The sequence below is a fragment of the Coenobita brevimanus genome, chromosome 100 (genome assembly GCF_032717465.1).
Source record: "Coenobita brevimanus isolate Jiangsu-jjx chromosome 100, ASM3271746v2, whole genome shotgun sequence".
Classification (NCBI taxonomy): domain Eukaryota; kingdom Metazoa; phylum Arthropoda; class Malacostraca; order Decapoda; family Coenobitidae; genus Coenobita; species Coenobita brevimanus.
This window is the reverse complement of record NC_137053.1, coordinates 37,587,598-37,612,058: the sequence shown is the minus strand read 5'-3', so window position 1 is coordinate 37,612,058 and position 24,461 is coordinate 37,587,598. Positions and strand designations below refer to the sequence as shown.

Here is a 24,461-nt window from a genome sequence, read left to right as displayed (position 1 = left end):
TATACAGGAATTGAGCAATGCTCGTGTTGTCCTGTCTCCATATCCATGTTTATCAAGTCTACCTTTACACACATGAATGTTTTTCTCATGCACCACCTCTTTGTCTAAGTCGTTCCAAATATTTAAGTATTTACCTAATATACCTAATTGTGATATACACGGAATGTACTATGCTCGTGGGTTTCCGTCGCTGTTTCTCAATAAGTCAAATTTAGCTTTAAACTCGTTTAAGTTTTTAGATTGGACGATCTCTTTGTCCAGGCTATTCCATAAGTCTATACTTCTGTAAGGAAAGCTATATTTCTTGATATCCTTATAGCAGCTTGACTTTTTCAATTTCATTCCATGTCCTCTTGTTGCTCTCTTATCCCATACAAACAGATCTTCTTTGTGAATTTTATCTACTCACACTATGGTCCTGAACACTGCAATCATATCTCCCCTCTTTCTCCTTTCCTCTAACGAAGGCAAATCCAATTTTTCCAGCCTCTCTCTGTATGACAGGTCTGTCAGACTGGGGACCATCTTGGTTGCTGTTCTTTGTATTCTCTCAATCTTGTTTATATCTTTCTTTTTGTGTGGGGACCACACTACTGCTGCATATTGTAACCTGGGCCAGATCATGGCCACTATCAATTTTTTCATCATCTCATCCATATAATGAAATGCTACTCTTATGTTAGTCAAGAGTTTATAAGTCTCTCCAACTATCTTGTTAATGTGCTTTTCTGGTGACAAACTATCTTGGACCAACACTCCCAAATCTTTCTCTTCTCTCCTTTTTGTGATTAATTCATTACCCAACAAATAATTCAGTGATGGCCTCCTGGTACTTTTACCCATTTCCAATATTTTACATTTCTTTACATTAAATTTCATTTCCCTCGTCCGGCTCCAATTGTGTTTCCTCTTCAAATCTTCCTGCAGTATTTTACAATCCTCCTCAACCTCTACCTTCCTCAAGATCTCTACATCATCAGCAAACAGACTTGCATAAATGTTCACTCCATCTACCATATCATTTACGTAAATCTGGAACATTACTGGCGCCAACACCGAGCCTTGAAGGACTCCACTTGTTACTTCCCTCCATCCAGACATCCTATCCTTTATTACTGTGCTCATTTGTCTGTCTCTCAAAAAGTCTCTCATCCATTCCAGAAGTTTCCCCTTCAGTCCTCCTATATATTCTAGTTTCCACATTAGTCTCTTATGAGGTACCTTGTCAAAGGCCTTCTCTAAGTCTAAATACACACAATCCACCCAACCATCTCTCTCCTGTACCCCGTTAATCGCTCTTGAGTAAAAGCTCAACAGGTTTGAAACACATGACCTTCCACTTCTGAATCCAAACTGACATTCAGCCAAAATATTCATCTCTTCCAGATATTTTATCCATCTGTCTTTCAGGATTCTCTCACACAATTTTGCAACCATGCTGGTTAGAGACACTGGTCTATATTTCAGGGGTTCTTCCCTGTTTCCTCCCTTATAAATTGGTACCACATTTGCCCTCCTCCATTCTTGTGGCACTTTCCCCTCTTCCAGTGAGCATACGATTAAACTGTGAATTTTATCCACCAGTTGTTCTCTGCATTCCTTCAGTACCCAATGAGAAATTCCATCAGGTCCTGGGGCTTTCCTTACATCTTGAGTTTCCAGTAATTTATACACTTCCTGTACCTCCACTTTTATATCTTTTATCACCGGAACATTTCTAATCACTCCCTCCCCTTCCACAAGCTCCTTTTCTTTAGTGAAAACTGACTGGAAACGTTTGTTCATTATTTCTGCTTGCATTGTTGCATCCTTAAAGACCTCTCCTTCTACTTTCAGTTTGGTGATTCCTTCCTTTTGTTTCAGTTTGCCATTAACAGATCTATAAAACAGTTTGGGTTCATCCTTGCATTTGTCTATTATACCTTTTTTAAAATTCCTTTCTTCTTCTCTATGTATTCTTGTGTATTCATTTCTTATTCTTTTATATTCTTCCTTTGTTCTGTTGTTACCTCTTTTTCTCCAGTTGTTTCACACCTTATCTCTCTGTTTTTTTGCTATCATACACCTTCTGTTAAACCACTCCTTTTTCCTGTTTTCTTTCCCTCTTACTCTTGGTACAAATTTTTGCACTCCCATATTATAGAGGTCTAGAAAGATATCCCACTTCCTCTGTATCTCTCTTGTTTCTCTGAATTTTCTCCAATCCACATTTTCAAAAAAGTTTCTCAATCCTGTAAAATTTGCTTTCCCAAAGTTGTATCTTCCCTGTCTATGAAGCTCGTCTCTTGGCTCGACATTCCCTATTAACATCTGGAACTCAAATACCACGTGATCACTTTTTCCTAAAGGACAGAGATATTTCAATGATTCTATTACATCAGGTTCTTTGGTGAACAGTAAATCTAACCTTGCTGGTGTGTCCTCACCTCGAAACCGTGTCTCTTCTTTGACCCATTGCGTCATCACATTATTCATTATTATATTTAATTACATAGTGCACCACGAATCCTCGCCGCCTCCCGAGTACCATTCCTCCCAGTTCACCTCTTTACAATTAAAGTCACCCACCAAAATTATATTATTGCTTTTCTCAATTATTTTTTGCAAATAGCTAGCCATATCTGACAACATCTCATGGTATTCGTCATCCTTCCATGCTCTCGTCTTTGGGGGAACATACACTACCGCCATATCTCACTTAACATTCTCTCCAGTTTCTAATTTCATATATATCACTTCAGCCCTGCCTTCTCCCATTTCCACAGTATCTACATTTATGTTGTTCTTCACTGCTATCATCACTCCTCCTCCCTTTTTTTCTTTTCTTTCTTTTCTCCACAGTTTGTATTTACCATTTCTCAAATGAACATCAATATCTTCTCTTAATTTGGTCTCTACAAAGCACTGACATCAGGTTCATGCTCTCTCAAGAAATCGTTAATTTCGATCCTTGTCGATATGAAACCATCCACATTAGTATATATCACCTTCAAATTATTTTTGACGTTTTTAATACCCTCTTCTCTCCTACTCTTTGTCCGTACCACTTCCTCAACTTCTGATATTTTCCAGCCATCCCCCTTAGTTTCCTTCACTTCTATTTCCTTAAATACCACTTCCTTACTTTCATATGCAATACTCTCCAAAAAAAAGTATTACATTCTTCCTCTGTCCTCTTATCATTTTTTTCCTTTACTTCTTCCTTTAATGATTTTAAAACTTCTCTTTCTTCTTTATTCAGATCTTTTCTTATTATAACATTTTCCATCCCCGCCTCTTTGCTTAATTTCCAGGTCACTTTAAGTATCTCATTTATTACACTTTCTGATGTAAACTTGACTCTCATTGGTCTTGTTTCCCCTTTCTTATAAGGCCCTATCCTCCTTACTTCCTCAATTTCTTTTACCCACTTGTCTCCTTTGGGGTCAATCTTGCCTAATATTCCTCTCACCAGGTTCGTGTCTCTCTCGAGTCTTACGAACCTAACCTTTTCTTCCTCTTCCCTGTTTCCAAATATTACCACACATCTGTTCCTTTCTACAGTTTCTCTCACTATTTTCTCTTTTTTCTTCAGTATTTTCACTACATTTTCTTCTATTTTTTTCTTGTTCATTTCCCTTTCTTCCTGGATGATCTCTCTTAAGCTGACCACTTCTTTTTGTTCTTCTTCTACGTGTGCCCACTTTGCCTTATGCTCTTCTAATACACTACTCACCTTCCCCGTTTTATTAGTACTCTCTTCTAGTTTCCTCCTCAGTTCAACATTTTCACACTTCAAATTTCTAATCTCTTCGTTCGCTGTTTCATTGGATTGGATTAGTCTCTGTATGGTAGTATCCGTATTTTCAGACACATCCTTTATCACTAGATTCCCTACTTTCTTTTCATGTTCACTAATCCTCATAATTAATGTTTTAACCAGGTCCATGACATTGGTATTTGTATCAAATCCTTGAAATTTGAGTCCCTCATTGTTTACATTTTCGGCCATGTTTGATTTTAAGTACTAATATAGCTGTTACCGAAAATAAACTACAAACATTCATGTATACTGTAGCCAATAAATCTGTACATTTTTGGTAGTCTATTAACTTTCATTATTTTAAATTTAAAACAAGACCTTAGGAGCAGGACAGACAAAATTCCTGAAACTACTTAAGGTTAGCAGCGATGGCTGGGACGTCTGCTCTCTCCGGCTGTTCTTACCTTACCTAATTGTACCTTTACAGGAATGAGTCAAGGTCGTACTGTCCCGTGTCTTAAACCATTTTTATCGTACGTATCCTTAAATTTGTGAATTGTTTTGGCACACACTATTTCATTCGGTAGTGCATTCCATTGATCAATTGCTCTATTTGGGAAACTGAATTTCCTTAAGTCTTTATCACCTCTCCTTATGCAGTTTTTTGCAGTGTCCTCTTGCTGATGCTTCTCCATATGTTAAGTAATCATTTATGTCTATTTTCTCCTTTCCTGATATGCACTTATATAGCATTATCATGTCACCTCTTTTCCTTCTCCCCTGTAGTGTTGGTAGATTCGGTTTATTTAGTCTTTCTTCGTAGCTTAGGTCCCTTAAGCTTGGTATCCATCTTGTAGCGGCCCTTTGAACTTTTTCGGTCTTGTCTATATGCTTTTTGAGATGAGGACTCCAGACTGCTGATGCATATTCCAGGGTTAGTGAATGAATGATGTTATTATCCTTCTTAGCATGTCTTCATTTATGTATGTGAATGCTATTCTCATATTTGCAAGCAGTGTATACATGTTCCGTACCTTCTCGCTGATGTGGTCAGCCGGAGATAGTCTGTTATTGATAATCACACCTAGGTCTTTCTCTCTTTCTGATGTGTATAGGGTTTTATTTCCTAACTTATAATCCCAATCAGGTCTTTTTCCACTTTTACCAAACTTGATTACATGACACTTGTCCACATTGAATTCCATTTGCCATGTAGTACTCCATTCATGAAGTTTTTTAAATTCTTCTTGTAGCTCTTTACAAGAGTCTGTGTTAGTAATTCTCCTTTGTATTTTTGCATCATCTGCAAACATATTCAGATAGCTCTCATTTCCAGTGTTACTGTTTATATCATTTATATACACTAAAAACATGATTGGTGCCAGCACTGAACCCTGTGGTACTCCACTAGTCACTTCTTTCCATGATGAATAGTTTCCTCTTAGTACTGTCCTCATTTCTCTTTTTATGAGAAAGTCTTGCATCCAACAAAACAGTTTGCCTGGAATTCCTCCTTGATGGTACAGTTTCCATAAAAGTCTTTGGTGTGGTACTGTGTCAAAAGCTTTCTTGAAATCTAAATAGATACTGTCCACCCATCCTTCCCTTTCCTGTATTGTGTTTGTTACTCTGTCATAGTAGCTCAACAGATTAGTAACACATGATTTTCCTTTTCTGAAACCAAACTGTCTTTCTGTTATCATACTGTGTTCTTCTAGATGATTTACCCAAGCTTTTCTTATAAGTTTTTCTAATACCTTGTTTACAACACTGGTCAGTGATACTGGTCGGTAGTTGAGTGGATTTTGTCTATTTCCTTTCTTGAGTAAGGGGACAATATTTGCTTTTTTCCAAATATCAGGTAGTTTACCTTGACTCAAGGATTTCTTGAAAATTAAAAATAATGGTTTACTTAACTTCTTTGCACATTCTCGTAATACCCAACATGAAATTTCATCAGGACCACTTGCTTTTCCTCTGTCTAATCTACTTAACTCCTCCTGTATTACTTTTTCTGCTATTTGTATATCTGGTACTATGTGTGGATATGCATGTTCCACATAGTCCCTCTCAAAATTTTTTTCTTCTGTAAAAACTAATTGGAAATTTTTATTTAGTGCTTCACAAATATCTTTCTCTTGTGTATAAGTGATTCCCTCGTCCGTAATGGATTGTATTATATCTTTTACTTTGGTTTTGCTTCTGATATAACTGTAAAACAGCTTTGATTGATCACTACTTTTATTTATTATATCCTCCTCAAACTGTTTTTGGGCTTCCATCCTTATTCTTGTTTAGTCGTTTCTTGCCTGTTTGTAATTATTATACACCCTTTCACTACTATGTCTTCTGTATCTATTCTGGTATATATATATATATATATATATATATATATATACAGAGAGTGAGGGAGAGATACACTGACTTAAATGCGAGTGACAGCGATGGCTGCTATCCAACACCTCACCCTGAGGCTGCTAATAAAACACTAATGTCTCAAACGAACTCCAATGACTAATATACAGTACAGTATGGTGAATGAGCCGACCAAAGTTACCAGTTAGTATTATTGATTTTATACTAACAGTTCGGTATTTCATTTGGTTTGGATTAGGCATAATTATACTAATTCATCATAATTTCATAAAAGAAGATCATATCTAATGTAATAATAATTTTCTAAAAACGGGAAATTTTAGATAGTTTGCACAAAAAGCAGGACATTTTATTCACAACTAAAAAAAAAAACGGGATATTAAAAAAAAAAAAAAAAAAAAAAAAAAAAAAAGCGAGATATTCCCACCTAAAGGCTGGAGTCTGGTAGCCTTATCCACGTGTTGACAATCTGGGCTTAACTCAGTCTTGATGGCTCTGCACTAATATTTGATCTGTCACGTCAGTATACTTCTCTCATGATATCACCACCTTTCTAAAGCTTGTTATCTGACGCCACTATACAAGGTGTAATGCAGCTCTATCTGCCGAATAGTAACTCCTTTTATGATGCCCTGAATGAAAGAAAGTAGACAAATTATGTGGCCACAACTTTGCATTTCATTCTCCCTCCCCTGCCTACCCTCCCTCATCTCCCTCACTCCACCCAAGAACCATCGGTCATTCCCCCACCCACCTGCCTTTCTCTCTCTGGCCCCTCCCTCTCATTCCCTCTTACCCCAGTGTGACTTTCCATTCGTAAGGGAGCCAGCCTGAGGCACGGGGTACGGGAGGATAGGTGAATATTTATGGCCACGACTTTACATGCATGACATACCCACACCCCACACACCACAGATACACATAGCTTCCTATGCAGATGACATAACACTTACATGTACACACCAAAATGCAAACACAGCCACACACATCCTCCAACCTTACCTGAACACACTACACAAATGGTTCACCAGAGACAGGCTCAAAATAGCCCCAGCCAAATCTGCAGAGACCCTTCTCATAAACTGGACAGCAGAACACAGTCACATTCCACACCTCACCATAAACAACACTCCCCTACCACACACACACACACACACACACACACACACACGAACAGCCGGAGAGAGCGGATGTCCCAGCCATCGCTGCTAACCTTAAGTAGTTTCAGGAATTTTGTCTGTCCTGTCTCCTAAGGTCTTGATTTAAATTCAAAATAATGAAAGTTAATAGACTACCAAAAATGTAAAGATTTGTTGACTAGATTGTACATGAATGTTTGTAGTTTTTTTTCGGTAACAGCTGTTTTGGTATTTAATCAACAGCAAACATGGCCGAAAATATAAACAATGAGGGTCTAGAATTTCAAGGATTTGATGCTAATACCAATGTCATGGACCTGGTTAAAACATTAATTATGAGGATTAGTGAAATCGAAAAGAAAGTAGAGAATCTAGTGATGAAGGATGTGTCAGAAAATACGGAAACTACCATACAGAGTCTGATCCAGTCCAATGAAACAGCCAACGAAGAGATTAGGAATTTGAAGCAGGAAAATGTTGAACTAAGGAGGAAACTAGAATCTATCTATCTATCTATCTATTGCCAGACGCCTCAATCCCGTTTGGGGTGGCCACAAACAAATCGCCTCCAAGTCGCCCTGTCCCCCGCCATTTCACTGCCCTGCTCCCAACTCACACTCCCCTCTCTCATATACCTCTCCATCCCATCCCTCCATCTCATCCTCGGTCTCCCCCTCCCTCTTCCACCCTCCACCTTACTCATATACACTCTCTTTGTCAGTCTTTCACCCTCCATCCTCTCCACATGGCCAAACCACCTCAGTGTGTTCCTCACAATGCTTCCTATCACATCCACATCCACACCACAACGCTCCTTTATATCCTCATTCGTCAGCCTGTCTCTCCACGTGACTCCACAGGCTCCTCTTAAATAACTCATTTCCACTGCTCTCACTCTTGACTTGTGTCCTTCCAACAATGTCCAAGCTTCACTTCCGTATGTTAGAGTTGGTATCACAATACTGTCTTGTAGTAACTTTTTTACTTCCATGCTCACTTCCCTGTTTCTTATCACTGCTTTCAAGGAACCGGCAACCTTTCTTCCCTGCTGTACCCTTTCAAGCACTTCACCCTCCAAACCTCCATCCTTACTCATCACACTACCCAAATACTTAAACGTACTCACATTTTCCAATTCCTCACCATCCAACCTCACTGTACATTCACTGACTTCACCTCTCTCAAAGACCATCACTTTACTCTTCCCTACATTCACCTTTAGGTTCCGTTTCTTACACACTCTCCCAAACTCATCCACCAAGCCTTGCAGCTCCCCTTCGTCTTCACTCAACAACACAGTATCATCTGCAAACAACAGTACAGGGAGTTTCCAAACACTATCCTCTCTCACCAGGGCCACTCCAACATCCACTACCCTACCTTGTACCTCTTTTATTACCCCATCCATGTACAGATTGAACAACCATGGAGACATGACACATCCCTGTTTCAACCCAACTTTCAAAGAGAAAAATTCACTTAGTTCACCATCCACACGCACTGCAGCCTTCGCACCATCGTACATACTATTCACAGCATTCAACAACTTCCCATCTACTCCATATATTCTTAACACTTTCCACAATCCTTGTCTATCCACCCTGTCATATGCTTTCTCCAAATCCATGAAAGCCGCATACAACTTCTTTCCCTTCTCTAGAAACTTTTCCACTAAAGATCTAAGAATGAATATCTGATCTACACAACCTCTTCCCTTCCTAAAGCCTCCCTGTTCTTCTCCAACTAATTTCTCTGTTCTTTCTCTAACTCTGTCTATAAGTATCCTACCATACACTTTTCCTATTATACTAAGAAGACAAATGCCCCTATGATTACCACACACTTCTTTTTCCCCTTTTCCTTTGTACAAGGGAATAATTATACCTGAGTTCCAATCCTCCGGGACTCTACCTTCCTCCCAGGCCAATCTGCACATCTTCCACATCCATTCTACTACTATCTCTCCCCCATGCTTCAGCATTTCACCACACACTCCATCAATTCCTGGGGATTTCCCCAATTTAACTTTCTTCATTGCTTCCACAACTTCTATCCTACTGATTTCTTCCTGTCTTCTTACCTCCCTAGTTCTCCCAGCCTTTCCCCAGCCACTTATACTCGCATTACTTCCATCCTCTACGTTCAACAATTCCTTAAAGTGTTCTCTCCATCTGCTCACTTTTTCTCCCTTCTCCACTAGTAATCTACCATTTTTATCTTTCACTCCCCTGCTAACTTCACTTCCACCCTGTCTTACTCTTTTCACTTCTCTCCAGAACATTTTCTTACAGTCCCTCCACTTTACACTCAAATTCCTTCCAAATTCCTCATCCACTCTCTTCTTACTCTCTCTTACTAATCTTTTCACCTCTCTCTTCCTTTCCACATATAACTCTCTCTTCCGCCTCTCAACTTCTTCCACGCCCCTATTTCTCATCCATTCATTGTATGCTTTCTTCTTTTGTGCCACTGCCCTTTTCACCTCTTCAGTCCACCACGCTGTTCCTTGCACCCCCCTCCGTCTTCTCTTCCTTCCACACACCACATCACATGCTGCACATATTTCTTCTGTAAATATCTTACACACACCTTCCACATCACTTGCTGCACATATTTCTTCTTAGAAGAACATAAGGCAAAGTGGGCACACGTAGAAGAAGAACAGAAATAAGTGGTTAGCTTAAGAGAGATCATCCAGGAAGAAAGGGAAATGAACAAGAAAGAAATGGAAGAAAATGTAGTGAAAATACTGAAGAAAAAAGAGAAAATAGTGAGAGAAACTGTAGAAAGGAACAGATGTGTGGTAGTATTTGGGAACAGGGAAGAGGAAGAAAAGGTCAGGTTCGTAAGACTCGAGAGAGACACGAACCAGGTAAGAGGAATATTAGGCAAGATTGACCCCGAAGGAGACAAGTGGGTAAAAGAAATTGAGGAAGTAAGGAGTGTAGAGCCTTATAAGAAAGGGGAAACAAGACCAATGAGAGTCAAGTTTACATCAGAAAGTGTAACAAATGAGATACTTAAAGTGACCTGGAAATTAAGCAAAGAGGCGGGGATGGAAAATATTATAATAAGAAAAGATCTGAATGAAGAAGAAAGAGAAGTTTTAAAATCATTAAAGGAAGAAGTAAAGGAAAAAAATGATAAGAGGACAGAGGAAGAATGTAATGCTTTTTTTTGGAGAGTATTGGATATGAAAGTAAGGAAATGGTATTTAAGGAAATAGAAGTGCAGGAAACTAAGGGGGATGGTTGTGAAAGATCAGAAGTTTAGGAGTGGTACGGACAGAGAGTAGGAGAGAAGAGGGTATTAATAATGTCAAAAATAATTTGAAGGTGATATATACTAATGTGGATGGTTTCATATCGACAAGGATCGAAATTAATGATTTCTTGAGAGAACATGAACCTGATGTCATGTGCTTTGTAGAGACCAAATTAAGAGAAGATAATGATGTTCATTTGGGAGATAGTAAATACAAACTGTGGAGAAAAGACAGAAAAGAAAAAAAGGGAGGAGGAGTGATGATGGCAGTGAAGAACAACATAAATGTAGATACTGTGGAAATGGGAGAAGGCAGGGCTGAAGTGATATATATGAAATTAGAAACTGAAGAGAATGTTAAGAGAGATATGGCGGTAGTGTATGTTCCCCCAAAGACGAGAGCATGGAAGGATGACGAATACCATGAGATGTTGTTATATATGGGTAACTACTTGTAAAAAATAATTGAGAAAAGCAATAATATAATTTTGGTGGGCGACTTTAATTGTAAAGAGGTGAACTGGGAGGAATGGTACTCGGGAGGCGGCAAGGATTCGTGGGGCACTATGTTATTAAATATAATAATGAATAATGTGATGACGCAATGGGTCAAAGAAGAGACACGGTTTCGAGGTGAGGACACACCAGCAAGGTTAGATTTACTGTTCACCAAAGAACCTGATGTAATAGAATCATTGGAATATCTCTGTCCTTTGGGAAAAAGTGATCACGTGGTCATTGAGTTCCAGATGTTAATAGGAAACGTCGAGCCAAGAGACGAACTTCATAGACAGGGAAGATACAAATTTGGGAAAGCAAATTTTACAGGATTGAGAAACTTGGAAAGCAAATTTTACAGGATTGAGAAACTTTTTTGAAAATGCGGATTGGAGAAAATTCAGAGAAACAAGAGAGATACAGAGGAAGTGGGATATCTTTCTAGACCTCTATAATTTGGGTGTGGAAAAATTTGTACCAAGAGTAAGAGGGAAAGAAAACAGGAAAAAGGAGTGGTTTAATAGAAGGTGTATGATAGCAAAAAAAGAGAGAGATAAGGCGTGGAACAATTGGAGAAAGAGAGGTAACGACAGAACAAAGGAAGAATATAAAAGAACAAGAAATGAATACACAAGAATACGTAGAGAAGAAGAAAGGAATTTTGAAAAAGGTATAATAGACAAATGCAAGGATGAACCCAAACTGTTTTATAGATTTGTTAATGGCAAACTGAAACAAAAGGAAGGAATCACCAAACTGAAAGTAGAAGGAGAGGTCTTTAAGGATGCGGCAATGCAAGCAGAAATAATGAACAAACGTTTCCAGTCAGTTTTCGCTAAAAAAAGGAGCTTGTGGAAGGGGAGGGAGTGATTAGAAATGTTCCGGTGATGAAAGATATAAAAGTGGAGGTACGGGAAGTGTATAAATTACTGGAAACTCAAGATGCGAGGAAAGCCCCAGGACCTGATGGAATTTCTAATTGGGTACTGAAGGAATGCAGAGAACAACTGGCAGATAAAATTCACAGCTTAATTGTATGCTCACTGGAAGAGGGGAAAGTGCCAAAAGAATGGAAGAGGGCAAATGTGGTACCAATTTACAAGGGAGGAAACAGGGAAGAACCCCTGAATTATAGACCAGTGTCTCTAACCAGCATGGTCGCAAAATTGTGTGAGAGAATTCTGAAAGACAGATGGATAAAATACCTGGAAGAGATGAATATTTTGGCTGAATGTCAGTTTGGATTCAGAAGTGGAAGGTTATGTGTTTCTAACTTGTTGAGCTTTTACTCAAGAGCGATTGATGTGGTACAGGAGAGAGATTGTTGGGTGGATTGTGTGTACTTAGACTTAGAGAAGGACTTTGACAAGGTACATCTTAAGAGACTAATGTGGAAACTAGAATATATAGGAGGACTAAAGGGGAAACTTCTGGAATGGATGATAGACTTTTTGAGAGACAGACAAATGAGGACAGTAATAAAGGAAAAAATGTCTGGATGGAGAGAAGTAACAAGTGGAGTCCCTCAAGGCTCAGTGTTGGCGCCAGTAATGTTCCTGATTTACGTAAATGATATGGTAGATGGAGTGAACATTTATGCAAGTCTGTTTGCTGATGATGTAAAGATCTTGAGGAAGATAGAGGTTGAGGAGGATTGTAAAATACTGCAGGAGGATTTGGATAGGATACACAATTGGAGCCGGACGTTGGAAATGAAATTTAATGTAAAGAAATGTAAAATATTGGAAATGGGTAAAAGTACCAGGAGACCATCACTGAATTATTTTTTGGGTAATGAATTAATCACAAAAAGGAGAGAAGAGAAAGATTTGGGAGTGCTGGTCCAAGATAGTTTGTCACCAGAAAAGCACATTAAGAAGATAGTTGGGGAGATTTATAAACTCTTGACTAACATAAGAGTAGCATTTCATTATATGGATGAGGAAATGATGAAAAAATTGATAGTGGCCATGATCCGCCCCAGGTTAGAATATGCAGCGGTAGTGTGGTCCCCACCCAAATAGAAAGACATAAACAAGATTGAGAGAATACAAAGAACAGCAACCAAGATGGTCCCCAGTCTGACAGACCTGTCATACAGAGAGAGGCTGGAAAAACTGGATTTGCCTTCGTTAGAGGAAAGGAGAAAGAGGGGAGACATGATTGCGGTGTTCAGGACCATGGTGGGAGTAGATAAAATTGACAAAGAAGATCTGTTTGTATGGGATAAGAGAGCAACAAGAGGACACGGAATGAAATTGAAAAAGTCAAGCTGCTTGAAGGATATCAAGAAATATAGCTTTCCTTACAGAAGTATAGACTTATGGAATAGCCTGGACAAGGAGATCGTCCAGTCTAAAAACTTAAACGAGTTTAAAGCTAAATTCGACTTACTGAGAAACAGCGACGGAAACCCACGAGCATAGTACATTCCGTGTATATCACAATTAGGTATATTAGGTAAATACTTAAATGTTTGGAACGACTTAGACAAAGAGGTGGTGCATGAGAAAAACATTCATGTGTGTAAAGGTAGACTTGATAAATGTGGATATGGAGACAGGACAACACGAGCATTGCTCAATTCCTGTATACTACAAGTAGGTAAATACACACACACACACACACACACACACACAGTTTGTTTAGACTACAACAACACGGGGATTGTAAGTATATACTTTGCATTTTTATTATTACAAAATGGATACATACTTTAGTAAAGCAACTTTGGAAAAGAAAAGGGATAAAAGTAAAAAGCAAAATGATGATTTCTACCAAGAACTGGTTGAAGTGGAGACTCACAATAGACTGGTTGAACGTGTAAACAAACTAGAAATGGCTTTCAAAAATGAAATATGATGAAATAAAGAAACAGATGCACTTGCAAAAGGAAGAAATAGAGAAACTAGGAAGGGAGGCCAATAAGAAAGACACAACCATCAGTGAACTAACAGTGGAATTGAGTACACTTAGGAAGAAAGTGAGTGAAATGGCAAGTACAGTAGTCAGTCACGAGAGTGTTATGGAAGATTTAAAAAATGACACAGAGACAATTAGGCAAGTAAGCAGTCTTATTGACCAGAGCAGTGATATTGAGGAGAAGATAACACAGGTGAATGAAGCTGTGCAAAGCTACAAAAATGATGTGGAAACCACGTATGCTGAAATGGTGAAAGTCAAGGAAGACTTAGAAACAAGGGTGGAGGAAAAAAGCATTAAAAAGGAAATGAAAAGAATAATCCAAAACAATCCAAAGTTAGTCAGAGATTCAGTAGATATAAACAAATCTATAGTAATCACTGGTATAGAAGAGGAAGATCTAAAAAACAAGATCACAAGAGACAAAATGGAGATGGCAAATGTAATGAGCTTACTGAAGGAAGTATCAGAGGAAATCTGAAGTAAAGACATAGAGGAACACAAAAGGTTAGGGAAATATGAGAAAAGCATGACAAGACCTCTAAAGGTGACTTTCCAGAGTGTAAACACTGTGGAAGAGATACTAAAAAATACAAAGAATCTTATGGAAAAAGAGGAGTTCAAAAATGTATGGATAAAAAGATGCCTAACACAAGACGAACTGGAATTACTGAAAGAGAAAAGGGAGGAAGCAAAAACAAAAAATGAGGGAAGATCGGAAGAGGAGAAGAAGAAGTTTTTTTACAAAGTAATAGGATTGCAGGTACGAAAGTGGTACACAAACAGGATGGATTAAAAAGGAGGAAGGTAGTAGAACCATGTCATGACAAGTATATAAACAAGAAGATAAAGTTGATGTACCCAAATGTGCATGTAATGGTATCTAAATTACTAGAGATGAATGATTATGTCAGAGAAAATGAACCACAAATAGTATGCCTAACTGAAACAAAATTAACACCAAGGATATCCAATGATATACTAAACTTAGAGGAATACAGTATATGGACAAGAGACAGAAATTTAAAAAAAGGAGGAGGAATTATAATATTAACTAAGAAAAATCTAAAAGTCAATGAAATAAACCTAGATATACCATCACAAGTAGAACTGATTGCAGTAGAGATCAGCACATCTGAAGGTAAAGTTATTGTAGCCAATTTGTACATGCCACCCAGATCAAACACATGGGAAAGAGATGAATATGAGGACCTGGCAGAGAGTACAATTCAGAGTTTAAGATCATTACTACATAAAATGGAAGAGAAATCAGAAAGAATTATACTAACTGGGGATTTCAATACAAATATAAATTGGAATACTCTAGATATAATTAGCCAAGAAAGCTGTTGGGACCAAAAGCTCCTGGATCTCGTACAAGAGTTCTTCCTAACGCAACATGTGAGGGAAACCACCAGAAAAAGAGGACTTGATGTACCTTCAGTGCTAGATCTAATATTTACTAGGCAGGAAAATGATATTGACAGTTTAATATATCACCCTCCACTCGGCAAAAGCGATCATACAGTACTAAATTATAACTTCAGGATAGCATATGACATAGTAAACAGCAATGACAGTTACAAAAAGAGCCTAAAATATAAAAAGGGAAATTATCAAGACCTAGAGAAGTATTTCTTAGAAGTTGATTGGGAAAATGAGCTTAGAGGACAAGATTTAAATGCTGTATATAAAAAATTCTGTGAATTTTATGAAATAGGAGTCCAGAAGTACATCCCACAGCACAAAGAAGCAGATAAGAAAATACAGAAATGGTTCAATACAGAATGTAAAAAATCAGAAGAAAGAAGAGATTTGTTGTGGAATAGATACAGAAGACATAATAGTGAAAGGGCGTATAATAATTACAAACAGGCAAGAAACGATTATACAAGAATAAAGAGGGAAGCCCAAAAACAGTTTGAGGAGGATATAATAAATAAAAGTAGCGATCAACCAAAGCTGTTTTACAGCTATATCAGAAGCAAAACCAAAGTAAAAGATATAATACAATCCATTATGGACGAGGGAATCACTTATACACAAGAGAAGGATATTTGTGAAGCACTAAATAAGAATTTCCAATTAGTTTTTACAGAAGAAAAAAATTTTGAGAGGGACTATGTGGAACATGCATGTCCACACATAGTACCAGATATACAAATAGCAGAAAAAGTAATACAGGAGGAGTTAAGTAGATTAGACAGAGGAAAAGCAAGTGGTCCTGATGAAATTTCATGTTGGGTACTACGAGAATGTGCAAAGGAGTTTAGTAAACCATTATTTTTAATTTTCAAGAAATACTTGAGTCAAGGTAAACTACTTGATATTTGGAAAAAAGCAAATATTGTCCCCTTATTCAAGAAAGGAAATAGACAAAATCCACTCAACTACCGACCAGTATCACTGACCAGTGTTGTAAGCAAGGTATTAGAAGAGCTTATAAGAAAAGCTTGGGTAAACCATCTAGAACACAGTATGATAACAGAAAGACAGTTTGGTTTCAGAAAAGGAAAATCATGTGTTACTAATCTGCTGAGCTACTATGACAGAGTAACAAACACAATACAGGAAAGGGAAGGATGGGTGGACAGTATCTATTTAGATTTCAAGAAAGCTTTTGACACAGTGTGTAGATCAGATATTTGTTCTAAGATGTTTAGTGGAGAAGTATCTAGAGAAGGGAAGGAAAGTGTATGCTGCCTTTATGGACTTGGAGAAAGCTTATGACAGAATAGATAGGCAAGGTATGTGGAAGGTATTAAGAATATATGGAGTGGAGGGGAAATTGTTGAGTGCTGTGAAGAGTATGTACGAGGGAGCTAGGGCTATGGTGCGAGTGGATGGTGAGCTGAGTGAGTTCTTTGATCTCAATGTGGGACTGAAACAGGGGTGTGTGATGTCTCCATGGCTGTTTAATATATATATGGATGGGGTTGTAAAGGAGGTGCAGGGCAGTGGATGTGGGGGTGGCCCTAATGAATGAGGGTGAGATTTGGAAGCTTCCGGTGTTGCTGTTTGCTGATGATACAGTATTGTTGAGTGAAGATGAATGGGAGTTGCAAGGTTTGGTGAATGAATTTGGGACAGTGTGTAGGAGGAGGAAGCTGAAAGTTAATGTAAACAAAAGTAAAGTTATGGTGTTTGAGAGGAATGAAGTCACAGAGTGTGCAGTGAGGTTGGATGGTGAGGATATGGAGAATGTGAGTGCATTCAAGTACTTGGGTAGTGTGATGAGTAAGGATGGAACCTTGGGGGATGAAGTACGTGAAAGGGTAAAGCAGGAAAGAAAGGTTGTTGGTACACTGAAAGCAGTGATGAGAAATAGGGAGGTGAGTATGGAAGTTAAGAAGTCACTGCATGACAGTATTGTGATCCCTACCCTGACGTATGGAAGCGAGGCGTGGACCTTGCAAGAGGGGAACAAGTCAAGAGTGAGAGCAGTGGAAATGAGTTACTTGAGAGGAGCATGTTGAGTGACGTGGAGGGACAGGTTGACGAATGAAGAAGTGAAGGAACGTTGTGGGGTTGATGTGGATGTGGTTGAAAAGATTAGGAGAAATACACTGAGGTGGTTTGGGCATGTGGAGAGAATGGAGAATGAAAGACTGACTAAGAGGGTGTATGTAGGTGAGGTGGAGGGAGGGAGAGGGAGGGGTAGACTGAGCATGAGGTGGAGGGATGGAGTTGAGAGGTATATGAGGGAGGGGGGGGTGAGTTGGGGGGAGGGGAGTCAAATGGTGGGTGACAGAGTGACTTGGAGCGTTTTGTCTGCGGCCACCCTTTGCGGGATTAGGGCGTCGTGCTATGGATAGATAGATTTTGACACAGTACCACACCAAAGACTTTTATGGAAACTGTACCATCAAGGAGGAATTCCAGGCAAACTGTTTTGTTGGATGCAAGACTTTCTCATAAAAAGAGAAATGAGAACAGTACTGAGAGGAAACTTCTCATCATGGAAAGAAGTGACTAGTGGAGTACCACAGGGTTCAGTGCTGGCACCAATCATGTTTTTAGTGTATATAAATGATATAAACAGTAACACTGGAAATGAGAGCTATCTGAATATGTTTGCAGATGATGCAAAAATACAAAGGAGAATTACTAACACAGACTCTTGTAAAGAGCTACAAGAAGAATTAAATAAACTTCATGAATGGAGTAGTACATGGCAAATGGAATTCAATGTGGACAAGTGTCATGTAATCAAGTTTGGTAAAAGTGGAAAAAGACCTGATTGGGATTATAAGTTAGGAAATAAAACCCTATACACATCAGAAAGAGAGAAAGACCTAGGTGTGATTATCAATAACAGACTATCTCTGGCTGACCACATCAGCGAGAAGGTACGGAATATGTATACACTGCTTGCAAATATGAGAATGGCATTCACATACATAAATGAAGACATGCTAAGAAGGATAATAACATCATTCATTAGACCAACCCTGGAATATTCATCAGTAGTTTGGAGTCCTCATCTCAAAAAGCACATAGACAAGATTGAAAAAGTTCAAAGGGACGCTACAAGATGGATACCAAGCTTAAGGGACCTAAGCTACGAAGAAAGACTAAATAAACTGAATCTACCAACACTACATGAGCAAAGGAAAAGAGGTGACATGATAATGCTATATAAGTGCATATCAGGGAAGGAGAAAATAGACATAAATGATTACTTAACACATGGAGAAGCATCAGGAAGAGGACACTGCAAAAAACTGCATAAGAAGAGAGGTGATAAAGATGTAAGGAAATTCAGTTTCCCAAACAGAGCAATTGACCAATGGAATGCACTACCGAATGAAATAGTGTGTGCCAAAACAATTCACAAATTTAAGGATATGTACGATAAATATGGTTTAAGACACGGGCCAGTACGAACTTGACTCATTCCTGTAAAGATACAATTAGGTAAGAACACACACACACACACACACACACACACACACACACACACACACACACACACACACACACACACACACACACACACACACACACACACACTACCAGATGTACAAATAACAGAAAAAGTAATACAGGAGGAGTTAAGTAGATTAGACAGAAGAAAAGCAAGTGGTCCTGATGAAATTTCATGTTGGGTATTACGAGAATGTGCAAAGGAGTTTAGTAAACCATTATTTTTAATTTTCAAGAAATCCTTGAGTCAAGGTAAACTACCTGATATTTGGAAAAAAGCATATATTGTCCCCTTATTCAAGAAAGGAAATAGACAAAATCCACTCAGCTACCGACCAGTATCACTGACCAGTGTTGTAAGCAGGGTATTAGAAAAACTTTTAAGAAAAGCTTGGGTAAATCATCTAGAAGAACACAGTATGATAACAGAAAGACAGTTTGGTTTCAGAAAAGGAAAATCATGTGTTACTAATCTGTTGAGCTACTATGACAGAGTAACAAACACAATACAGGAAAGGGAAGGATGGGTGGACAGTATCTATTTAGATTTCAAGAAAGCTTTTGACACAGTACCACACCAAAGACTTTTATGGAAACTGTACTATCAAGGAGGAATTCAAACTGTTTTGTTGGATGCAAGACTTTCTCATAAAAAGAGAAATGAGGACAGTACTAAGAGGAAACTACTCATCATGGAAAGAAGTGACTAGTGGAGTACCACAGAGTTCAGTGCTGGCACCAATCATGTTTTTAGTGTATATTAATGATATAAACAGTAACACTGGAAATGAGAGCTATCTGAATATGTTTGCAGATGATGCAAAAATACAAAGGAGAATTACTAACACAGACTCTTGTATTGAGCTACAAGAAGAATTAAATAAACTTCATGAATGGAGTAGTACATGGCAAATGGAATTCAATGTGGACAAGTGTCATGTAATCAAGTTTGGTAAAAGTGGAAAAAGACCTGATTGGGATTATAAGTTAGGAAATAAAACCCTATACACATCAGAAAGAGAGAAAAACCTAGGTGTGATTATCAATAACAGACTATCTCCGGCTGACCACATCAGCGAGAAGGTACGGAACATGTATACACTGCTTGCAAATATGAGAATAGCATTCACGTACATAAATGAAGACATTGTAAGAAGGATAATAACATCATTCATTAGACCAACCCTGGAATATGCATCAGTAGTTTGGAGTCCTCATCTCAAAAAGGACATAGACAAGATTGAAAAAGTTCGAAGGACGCTACAAGATGGATACCAAGCTTAACCCGCCCCGTCCCGTCGACGTATGGGTACGTTGCAACGATTTGCACTTGCCTGTCCCGGCGACGTATCAGTACGTTGTGCAATTGCAAGGTCCCTAATTTGCACAATTTTCAATTTTCGTGCGTCATTTTTCGTATGTATACACAGGACACCTTCCTCTATTCCTCTACAAGATGCCAAGCAGGGACATTGCTTTACACCGCATAACCTCCCCCCTCCCCCCCTCACGCCATTGTCTTGGCAAAGGACCTGTTACCAGTGACCTGGCTAGTAAAGATATTCAGGGCCAGAGTGATTCCCCAATCGATGACAATGTGGAGGACAATGTTTACATAGCGTTAGAAGAAGAAACAGCCAGAAATAATGATCAGGTAATGTGGCAAAAGAGGTCAGGTATGGTGATTAGTTAGTGAGTGAAACAATGCTTATAATGCCTTTATTACTGCTTGAAAACAATATACTCTCATACTACATATACATTCGTACCAAGTAAATAAATAAATATCGTTTATGAGTGGATAAAATAGTTACCCTCCCATAGAACTCGTTTTCTTTGGTGCCAGCATGTTAGAAAACCCAGTCAGGTAAGGAGGAACTCCTACCTGAATTGGGTATTTTAAACCTCAGGTGGGCGATTTCTCTATGAATTTTCGATGTTTCTCACCAAAAGCGAAGGTTTTGGCCAAAAAAAAAAAATTTCGAAAATACCTCGGGACTGGGGGATGTAGGAGGTGCGGAAAACCTCGGGACGTGACGGGTTAAGAGACCTAAGCTACGATGAAAGACTAAATAAACTGAATCTACCAACACTACATGAGCGAAGGAAAAGAGGTGACATGATAATGCTATATAAATGCGTATCAGGAAAGGAGAAAATAGATATAAATGATTACTTAACATATGGAGAAGCATCAGCAAGAGGACACTGCAAAAAATTGCATAAGAAGAGAGGTGATAAAGACGTAAGGAAATTCAGTTTCCCAAACAGAGCAATTGATCAATGGAATGCACTACCGAATGAAATAGTGTGTGCCAAAATAATTCACAAATTTAAGGGTATGTATGATAAATATGGTTTAAGACACGGGCCAGTACGAGCTTGACTCATTCCTATAAAGATACAATTAGGTAAGAACACACACACAAAATCCTTGGTGTAACATACAATTCATCAATGTCATTTTAACCAGAAATCACAAATACTAAAAATAAAATAACACCAAGACTCAATGCCTTGGGGTCACTTGCCCATACAACGTTTGGACACAACAAAGAAACCACCACCACAGTATATAAACAATATATACGTTCAGTGATGAATTATGCAAGCCCTGCTTGGGCTTCTACTCTCACTAAAACACACTACAACATTCTACATACCATACAGAACAAGGCCCTAAAAATAATCACAGGCTGCATAGCTACTACACCCACAGACCACCTTCTTCAAGAAACCAAAGTCCTCAAAGTCAAGGATCATCTAGATATGAGAGGCACCCAAATTCACACTGCAGCCTCCACAAACTCACACCATCCACTACACTACATGGTAGCACATCCACACACACCAAGGAACATCAAAACAACACCCAGCACACGATATCATACGCAGATACTGTCATGTCATCCCCCTCGGTCATCTCAGACCAGCATCCAGAAGCATATCCATACTGAAATCACTCGCTGCTCCCTTCAGTCACATCACCCCTCCATTCAGTCACTTAAAGACAACACACAGCTGCATGCACGGCCTCCTGATATCCACCCTTCTGATTCCTATCTCCCTCGTGAGGAAAGGGTCCACCTGGCCAGGCTGAGATGTGGTCATCATCCAGCACTCTTAAGTTACCAGGAGAGGCTGGATGACTCTGTCGCTGATGCCTGTCCAAGATGTAACACAGCACCCCGTACTATTAAGCACATTGTGGAAGACTGTATTACACAAAATCACCCATGTCAACAACACAATATACACTCCTTGAGAGCTCTGTGGGAAAGCCCGATCTCGGCCGTGGCCTTCCCAAGGGACTCGGGGCTGTTTGGCCAACTATCTAGGGAACAAGAAGTACTATTACTACTACTACATGCTGGAGGTGGAGCTGGAGTAGCAAGGATAAGAAGTGGTTGGAAGAAGTTTAGGCGGGTTGTTGCCCCTCCTGACACTGATAGGGCTCTTCCTCTGTACTAAGGGGTCCTTGTATGTGTTAGGAGTTCTGTGCTGTATGGTAGTGAGACTTGGAGAGTAACTGAGGGGGATACTTTCTTACTCATATGTACAGAGAAAAGAAATATTAGATTAATGCGTAATGCATCCTTGACAGGCCAGGAAGGGTTAAGACTATGAATAGAGAGTTGAGAGGAAGGATGAAATTTGAATTTGTTGATGTTGTAATGTGATTGGATAGATTGAGATGGTTTGGGCCTGTCGGGAGGATGAAGGAAGACAGCAGGGTGCAGAGGGTGAGAAATGTGAATTTTGGCGGTAGAGGTGCGAGAGGCAGATCGAAAAAGACCTAGGAAGAGGTCACACACTGTGACCTGAATGGTAAGGGATTGAATACAGAGGGTGCTAGAGTTCAGATAGTGTGGAGAGCCACTGTAAGGTTACCAAGGCTGATGCTTGCAAGCTTATTGGAGCCTTGATAAAGAAAACAAAACAAAACAAAGGATAATGACATCACATAACTTGTCCATTATTGCATCACGGCTTTGAATACAAAGTTTTTTATTTATTTTTATTTATTATTTTTTTTTGGCCAAGCTTATTATTTTTCAAGGTTCTAGGGGCTTCCCCAGCAACCCCTGTCCCCATACATTGCAGCATGTAGCAAGATGTCATGTTTCAGGAACTGAGTTACATATTATTATGCAATTTTGCACACACAGAAGGTAAGGGCCATGTTTGTTGATTTTCAAGGTTCATTTTGGCACCCTATACAGTAAACTGTCAGTTAACTGTCATTGCAATATCTGGCCCAATGCAATATCTGGCACTTTTTTGCTCAGCTCTATTAAAACAGTTTTCAATGAAATTAGGCAATATCTGGCTTAGGAACAGGAAGCAGTCAGTTCTCCAGCTCAGACATGGGACTCAGTTGGTGCACAGGCAGACCCCACAGTGCGCCAGTCAGTCATGATGCTTTTTGAGAGCAGCCCACCCAGTGCGCTGAGCCTACCGTTGCTCCTGTGGATGCCGTACACTGAGAATGCACAGTATCTGTACGCTCTGCTCTTGTGGCCCACGTGGTGGCAAAAACCTAGTGCTGTGACTTAGTCAGTGGCCTCCCACGCCTCTCTTGTTGCTGTAGTACTGTCACTAACCTTATGACCCCTCAGTGCTTTGTCTACTGTATAATGAGGACATATCTGTGTGTATTTACCTTCCATCGATGTTAACACTGAGTACAGTATGATTATTATTTTACAATAAAACCTCGCTATAACAGACCAATTGGGGCCCAAGCCATTCCAAAGAAAGCAAAATTCCGATAAAAGTGACATCCGGACTTCCCCTTGCTAACCCAGACTTTTTCTGATATATCAGACATTAGTCTGGATTGCACCAACGTTTTTTTAACTGTTTTCACTACCATGTCAGTACTGTATACTGTATTATTATACCGTCGCTACAGTAATCAGATGGTATAATATACAGGTATACTCCAGTATACAATACCCCTAGATGTGACACCCCAGCTTAGCGATGGGGGTAGCAATACCACCATACCCCACCTAAAGATGGCCAAACCCCGGTTTAATGATGGGTTTAGATTTTTTTTTTTTACTGATTTTGATGATATTTTAGGCTTAAATTGTGTGTTTAGGTTGATGTATGAACTCTTTCTTGACTTATATTAATGTGTTTTAGTCATAGGTGGGGTGAACATTGTCATTTTGGGGTACAGTTTACTAAGTTTGATTTTTCTGGACTTATATTTGACAATTTTCAAATTTTATTTTTGGGTTTAGGTGAGTTATAAACTGCGTTTAGGCTTAGTTTAGCTTTTTTTAAAGCAATTTGGGGGTTTAGGTGAGCTAGAAACTTGTTTTTGGACTCAGGTGGGTGGATTTAGGACTTGGTCGGGGGCAAACCCAAGGCTCAAAAACGTACCCCTATACTTTACGTGTTAAATCTACCCTGACATACGATATCCCACCTAGCACTGGGTTTTTACTTAACCAATTGCATCGTGAAACCGGTGTATACCTGTACTGTATATAATAGTACTGTACTGTACACTGATAAATATGTCTTTTATTACCTTATTGTGGTGAACGTAGCTGAAGTGGTCAGGCAGTCAGGACTGCATC

General features: G+C 39.0%; 1 protein-coding gene across 1 annotated transcript in view; it reads left to right on the top strand.

Moving 5' to 3' along the window:
* nonC (serine/threonine-protein kinase Smg1) overlaps positions 1-24,461 on the top strand; it is a 1,312,439-nt gene that overhangs the window by 1,196,651 nt on the left and 91,327 nt on the right. The window lies entirely within an intron of this gene.